The 7,165-nt window shown below is 38.5% G+C and overlaps 1 long non-coding RNA gene across 1 annotated transcript; it reads left to right on the top strand.

Annotated features, from left to right (window-relative positions):
- Positions 1-229: 229 nt before the first annotated feature.
- Positions 230-6,760, top strand: LOC147584665 (uncharacterized). Its single transcript, XR_015255719.1, has 2 exons — positions 230-372; positions 5,768-6,760. It is a non-coding gene; the product is annotated as an uncharacterized LOC147584665 (long non-coding RNA).
- Positions 6,761-7,165: the final 405 nt, after the last annotated feature.

Here is a 7,165-nt window from a genome sequence, read left to right as displayed (position 1 = left end):
TCACAGATTATGGGCTGCCGAGACAAAAATTAAAGAACATTCCAACCAGAATAAATAATAGAAAAACTGGGTAGTCCAGTATCTACTAAAATATAAATATATAACTAAATATTTCTAATTATCAAATCCAAGATGTTTTCTCTGCCAAATTATACACATACACATATTTCTTTCCCCCTTGGCTTTATGAGGTCAGCAAATTCTTGATTCCAAAATCTGACAAGGATATCAAGAGAATGAGAATCAGCAGACAACCTCTATCATAATCATAGATGAAAAATCCTAACCAATATATTAGCAAACTGAATCAAGCTATATGTGAAAAGAATAATTTAAGTGTAGTGACCAAGTGAAGTTTAATTCCAAGAGAAGGTAAGAGTTACAAAACTTTAACTCAAAACATAAAGAGAAAATGAAAAAAAGATTATCTCAAGAGGTACAGACAACTAATGTGATATAATTTAACATTCACTGGTGATAAAATCTGTTAGCAAACTAGATTAAAATAAAGTTAGGGTACTTTTTTTAAAATAAATGGGAGGTGTATGTATATCAGGAGCCAGAAACCTTGGGACCCTTATAGAATTCTGCTTCCTACATGTAACTATCAAAAATTGTCAGCATTCAATATATTCAATGGTAGGGGTTTTTCCCTAAGAATGGAAACAAAATGTCCATTCTTACAAATTGTCTTTAAAACTAACTCTTATCCAATGCAATAATGCAAGACTAAGAAATGGAGAACACAAAGATTAAAGAGGAAAAAATGAAAATGTCATTTTTCCAGACTCAAGATACTATACATAAAAATTTCAAAATAATCTGCCCAAAACAATTGGTATCAATAATTGAATTTATGAAGTGTGCTGAATGAATTCAAATGAAGCTCAATATATCATTAAAATAATTTAAAATTGGGGCACCTGGGTAGCTCAGTTGGTTGAGTGTCTGACTTTGGCTCAGGTCATGATCTCATAGCTCATGAGTCTGAGCCCCATGACAGGCTGGGGTCTGTGCTGACAGCTCAGAGCCTGGAGCCTGCTTCAAGTTCTGTGTCTCCCTCTCTCTCTGCCCCTCCCCCACTCACGCTCTGTCTCTATATCTCAAAAATAAATAAACTTTAAAAAAATAATAATAATTCAAAATGAAATTAATAAATGAGACCATTCACCATACCCTCAAGAAACTTCAATACCTAGAAATAAACCTAATGAACATTGTTCAAACATTCCACTTGGAAAACTACAAAATACAGAAAATGAATGAAGCATAAATGCTTTCACTATAAATGTTCATGAATTGGAATACTGAATGTTTATAAGTGTCAATTCTCCCAAAATTTCTCTATAGATTGAAGGCATTCTCAAAATCACAGAATTTTGTTTTGTTTTGTTTTGGAATATGGCAAGTACATTCTAAAGTTCATATGGGGCTCCTGGGTGGCTCAGTCGGTTAAGCGTCCGACTTCAGCTCAGGTCACAATTTCATGGCTTGTGAGTTCCAGCTCTGCATCGGGCTCTGTGCTGACAACTCAGAGCCTGGAGCCTCTTCAGATTCTGTGTCTTTCTCTCTCTCTCTCTGCCCCTCCCCTGCTCACACTCTGTCTCTCTCTGTCTCTCAAAAATAAATAAATACAAAAAAATTAAAGTTCATATGGAAATCTAAATATTTTGAAATCCAAGAAGCTATAGCATCAACAATGAAGCTGATGGAAAATTGGCACTTGAGAAAAAAGAATATGTAAAATATCCTCGAGACATGAAAAAGTTACTCAAACTTGTGAGCCATCAGGAAAATCCAATTTAAATCCCAATGGTAAACATGCCAACAGAAATTAATAAAATTCAGAAACCTAACAAATAACAAATTGTGGATATGGTGGTAATATTTATGCTAAACCTGGTAGGATTCTATATGTATCCAATCATTATGAAAAACTATTTAGCAATGTCAACCTTAAATAAAACAAATGGTAATTTGCTAATTAAGCAAAGATGAGTTTATTCAAGAATAGCAGAGGAATTGCAATTCAGGACAAGCAAACTATGGCAAACCACAGGCAAGTCCAAAGAGACAAAGAGGACGCTAGAATTTATTAGGTTCTAGGAGGAATACAGAGGGTTATTTTGAACATTTCATTGGAAGAGAATGAGAGTTTGAGTTTATGGCAGTTTCTCACTGGCTGTCAGTGGTGGGCAGTTTGCTGTTACTGAGGCATGTAGAAATCTTCCTTCTTCCAACTGGTCATGTGAGTTGAAACAAATGGTACCTGCATAAGACCTCTCCCTTCATGGCTTCTCGACTCTATTTTAAATCAAGTTTCCTTTACTCCTTTTCACAGCAGTATCTTATAAATTAGATGATTATGTACCTTCCAGAACCAGCACTTCTACTCCCTGGCACATTTCAATCACAAATGAATAAAAATATGACAAAATGATATATATGTATATTTATTGAAGCATTATTTGTTATCACCCCAAAACGGATATGAACAACTCTCCTGCAATAGTAGAGCACATATATTTTGGGATGAGAACACAATGCAGTATTATATAATAACATAAAAGCAAAAAAAGAAAACAAAACATGTTACATGCAGTAATGTGATTAAATAACACACACATAATATTGCCAGAAAGAAGCCAGACAAAAAGTAAAAATTGTAAAATTTCAATTATAGAAGTTTTAAAACTGGTAAAAGCTAACCCACGATGCTAGAAATTAGGATAGTGATTATCTCTGGAGATGAGTGTGGATAACTGGAAATGCCCTGAGTTTTGCCACTGATGTCCTCGGGTTCTTGATCACTGTGTTGATTACATATATGGACATGTTTACTTTGGAAAAATAAACTCCCCACGTATGACTTCCATAACTTTTAATGTATTTTATTCTTCAATTAAAATCTTAAAAACTCAGGCTATTATTAGACAGATATCATTAGAACACTCTATTTTTGAAGGAAAAGAAAAGTTCAGGCATAATATATCAACATTATTCTGCTACATCGTATTATTTTTAAAAAACAGGCATCTGCCATTGAACACCTCCTATACTTGTATGACACCCAACCATACATCTTCCCTGGCACCCCATGTAGGAAGAACAGTATTCCAGCTGTTCTTTGCCTGTCTGAAATCTATTCCTGAATAATTCCAGCTGGCTTAAATGCAAATCTAATTTTACAGAGGTGATTCTTAGAAGCAACATCAAAGTCTTAAAATAGCGGCTAGTAATGAGACCCAACAAATAGAGGCAAACTTTACATATCATCCACACTCAAATTAGTGCACAATCTGGTCACATATGACAACAAATTGTTTCCAAGACATTACAGTGCTGTACCCAGATGCTTATAATCAAATCTGCATGGTGATCAAAGTCAAAAGTCCTACACCTGTATTACATTCTGTTTGATATATTCAAAATGACTCTCTCATAGTAATAAATTAAGGGCAGCAAAAATGTTTGCAGAGATGGTGGCACTATACTCTGGAAGGAAGAATGTGGATATCAAAATTTCATAGCAATTTGCCAGGGAGTGTATCCTTAGATGATTCCACTTCATACCATGATCCACCCACATTTGTCCAGTATTTCTATCTCTGCTGATATTGTTTATAATCCCTCCCTTTATATGTGCAGTTATTTCACTGGTTTCAAGTTAATAGATGTTATTCTATCTTAAGGCCAATTTTATGTGCATACCAGTAAATTCTAAGGCCACAGAGTTAGTAACAGTTGACTATAAATACGCTGATTTAATATTTTTCATCTTTAATAGTATACTATAGGACAAAGCAGGCAGCATATATAAGTAGATGATTAAATAATTAAATAAGCAGTAATGCACTAATGCAGTTGATATAAGCACTAATTCCTTCTTATCTTTTTTACTTTCCCCCGTCCTTCCCAAATGGGTGAATGGCAGCCTATCCTTTTCTGAGTTCTACCGCAAAAAATAAAAAATAAAAAATAAGTCGTTTATTTATTTATTTATTTATTTATTTATTTATTTATTATTTGAGAGAGAGAGAGAGAGTGCACAAGCAGGGGAGAGGGCAGAGGGTGAGAAAAAATCTTAAGCAGGCACCATGCTCGGTGCAGAGTCAGAGGCAAGACTTTATTTCACAACTAGGAGATCATGACCTGAGCCAAAATCAAGAGTCGGATGCCTACCTGACCAACCGAGTCACCCAGGTGCCTCAGCTATTGCAAAATTGTTGATCCGACATCATCCCTCCATGTTTGGTGATTTTGTCATCTTGGTGTAGTATTTCTCCAAACATATCTTTGATCCAGTATTTTCAGCATAAGGAAAATGATTCATTCCTTTCCTAGTTGAAGATTTTCTTTGACTCACTTTCCTTTGGCTATTCCCTGGTGTTCCATTCTACAAAGCAATGTTGTGGTAAACCAGAAGCCACAAAAAACTGCCCTCCAGATACATATTTTTAAACATGTTTTAAAATTATATCTTTTACTTGATATTTACAAACACCTACTTCTGCAATCTCCTACAAAGATGAAAAGCTCAGCTAAGAACAGACTCAATCCCACATGGTAACTGCTGGACATGGACAGTGCATAAAGCTATCTTTTTCAGTAGGGCACATACCCCTAGTTAGCAGCAGCATCCATTTACATGATGATTGCATAAGCATTTATTCTTGCCACACCTCATTTATTTATATTACCTCGTGGCCACAATGGGCATTTGAACTGATAACCCCCATTAAAATTCCTAACAGGTTACCTAATAGCTCTTGTAATTTGCCTTGAAATGTAGAAATTTCTCTTGCCTCTGAAATGAACTCCTCACCAGGATAAATAACCATTATTTGTCAGTTAGCTATTAAAATCTGCTTCCAGTTTAATCTCCTTGTGGGGCTGAAGATGTGTCATCTCTCCCAGGTTTATTTTCCATGATTCTCCTATTTGAGAGTAATTTAATACAAACTAAGCAGTTGATTACCTTTTTTTTTTTTTTTTTTTTTTTTTTTTTTTTTTTTTTTGATTACCTTTTTTAAAAAGCCTCTTTTCCTTCACTGAAACCTGTTACTGAGAATATAAACTACAAAATATTTTAGAAAGTTATCTTTTTTCATTTCGAGCCTAAAGTCATATATATTAGTTTTGGTTTGTTTTGTTTTTATTTTTTAGTGTTTATTTGAGAGAGTGAGAAACAGAGCGTGAGCAGGGCAGGTGCAGAAAGAAAGAGAGGGAGAGAAAGAGGGAGAGAGAGAGAGAATCTGAAGCCGACTCCAGGCTCTGGGCTGTCAGCACAGAGCCTGATGTGGGGCTAGAACTCACAGACCAGATCATGACCTGAGCTCAAGTCCAGACTCAAATGACTGAGCCACCAGGAGCCCCCCCCCCTCCCTTTTTGTAAGTTGTTTTTTTTTTTTTTTTTTTGAATGTATATTTATTTTTGAGAGAGAGACAGGGACAGAGAATATATATATTCGTTTTCAATCGTTGCATCAAAATCACCAAAGTCTATTTGCAACTTACAACAGAAGATATGTATTTTCTTACCATTTCTGCGGGTCAGTCATCTGGGCATGGCTTACCTGTGTCCTCTGCTTAGGGTCTCAACATCAAGGTGTCCCCCAACTGTGGTTTGAATGGATGAGTCCACTCCTAGGCTCGTGGACAGAGACTGTTGGCAGAATTATTTGCACGCAGTTGGCGGACTGAGGGCCCCAGCTTCTTGCTGGTTACTGACTGGAGGTCACTCTCTGCTCCTGGAGGCCACCTGCAGCTCCTCAAGGCTGCCCCCAGTTCCTGGGCACACAGTCTTTCTCAACGCGGCCACCTGCTTCACTAAGCCAGCAAAGACCCCCTGGAGCGGTCCGCCAGCAAGATGGAGGCTCCCATGACATCACACATCATGGGCGTGGCCTGCATCTCTTTGGTTTGTCCTCTTGCGGAGAAGAGAGCCTCGCAGCCTTGATGAACTGCCTCAAGTCCTTGCTGTTGCTGGATCGGGTCCTCACTGAGAACGGTAAGCTGCTCCTTCGGGGCACCGGCCGGGTCAGTCTTCTGGGCCTAAACCCACGTGGGGCCAATAGGTTCTGCTCTTCCCGGCGTCGCCCTGCTGGCGGCCACCTCGGGCCTCACCCTCAAGACTGCTCAGCAACCACCACCACCTGCCTGACCCGCGGCAGGAAGAGCTCGGCTCTGAGGTGGAGCTGAGACACCACCGAGACGAGTGGGAGGGTAGGCAGATGGTGGAGCATAGGCCTGAGACACTGAGATGCGGCCCCCTGCTGGGCCGAGGACATGCTGGTGCTGCCGCTGCACCGCCCGCAGCCCTCCTCGTGCTCCCGCCCCGCCTCTCGTCCACCTGGGTTTCCGGCCTCAGGGCCTCAGACGCCCTCGCACAGTGACGGGTCGTGGGGCCCACTGTTGCCACCGGACAGAAACCCAAAATTTGTTGTTATCTCTTAAAGGATTGAGAATTGCATACAAAAACCTTAGGTAAAGTGAAAAAAAAAAAAAAGATGAACACTTGGCTGGTGTAAATGCAAACCACCAAATCAAGGCAAAGTAACAACCCACGGGAAAATTATCGCCCAAGAAGGCAAACTGTATCCTCAGGGTGGGACTTAAGAGTAATCAAGGAGAAGGGTTTACACAAGGGAGCCAACACCAGGACCCTAGGAAGTCACTGTAGAGGCTTGTCATACAATACGGGGCTTTTCCCCTGCTTTACTGAGGGTATACTCAACAAATAAAAATTGCATATGTTTAAGGTGTACAATGTGATGTTTTCATATTCGTATCCATTGTGAACTGATTACCATAATCAACCTAATTAACATGTCTGTCACTTCACAAAGTTCAGTGTGTGTGTGTGTGTGTGTGTGTGTGTGTGTGTGTGTAGTGAGAGCACTTAACATAAACTCTCGATAAATGTCAAATATACAATACAGTATTATTAACTGTAGTCAATATGCTTTTCGATATCTTCCTTTTGAGCATTAAAATTCATTGCTACTGCATTAGTTGCATTGGCTTCCCACAATGTTGAAGAAACAAAATTAATGAGCTTTAAAACATCTATTTGATGTAAACTGTGACACTTCTTAACCCCCTCTTTTTAAAATGAAAACCAGAGATCTCTTTTCAGGGTATGATTTTCTAGATAAACTATTTG

The sequence above is a fragment of the Puma concolor genome, chromosome A1 (assembly GCF_028749965.1).
Source record: "Puma concolor isolate L17-30 chromosome A1, mPumCon1.1.hap2, whole genome shotgun sequence".
In the NCBI taxonomy this organism is placed as follows: Eukaryota; Metazoa; Chordata; class Mammalia; order Carnivora; family Felidae; genus Puma; species Puma concolor.
The sequence above is the reverse complement of the archived record's forward strand: the minus strand, read 5'-3'. Positions and strand labels throughout refer to the sequence as shown.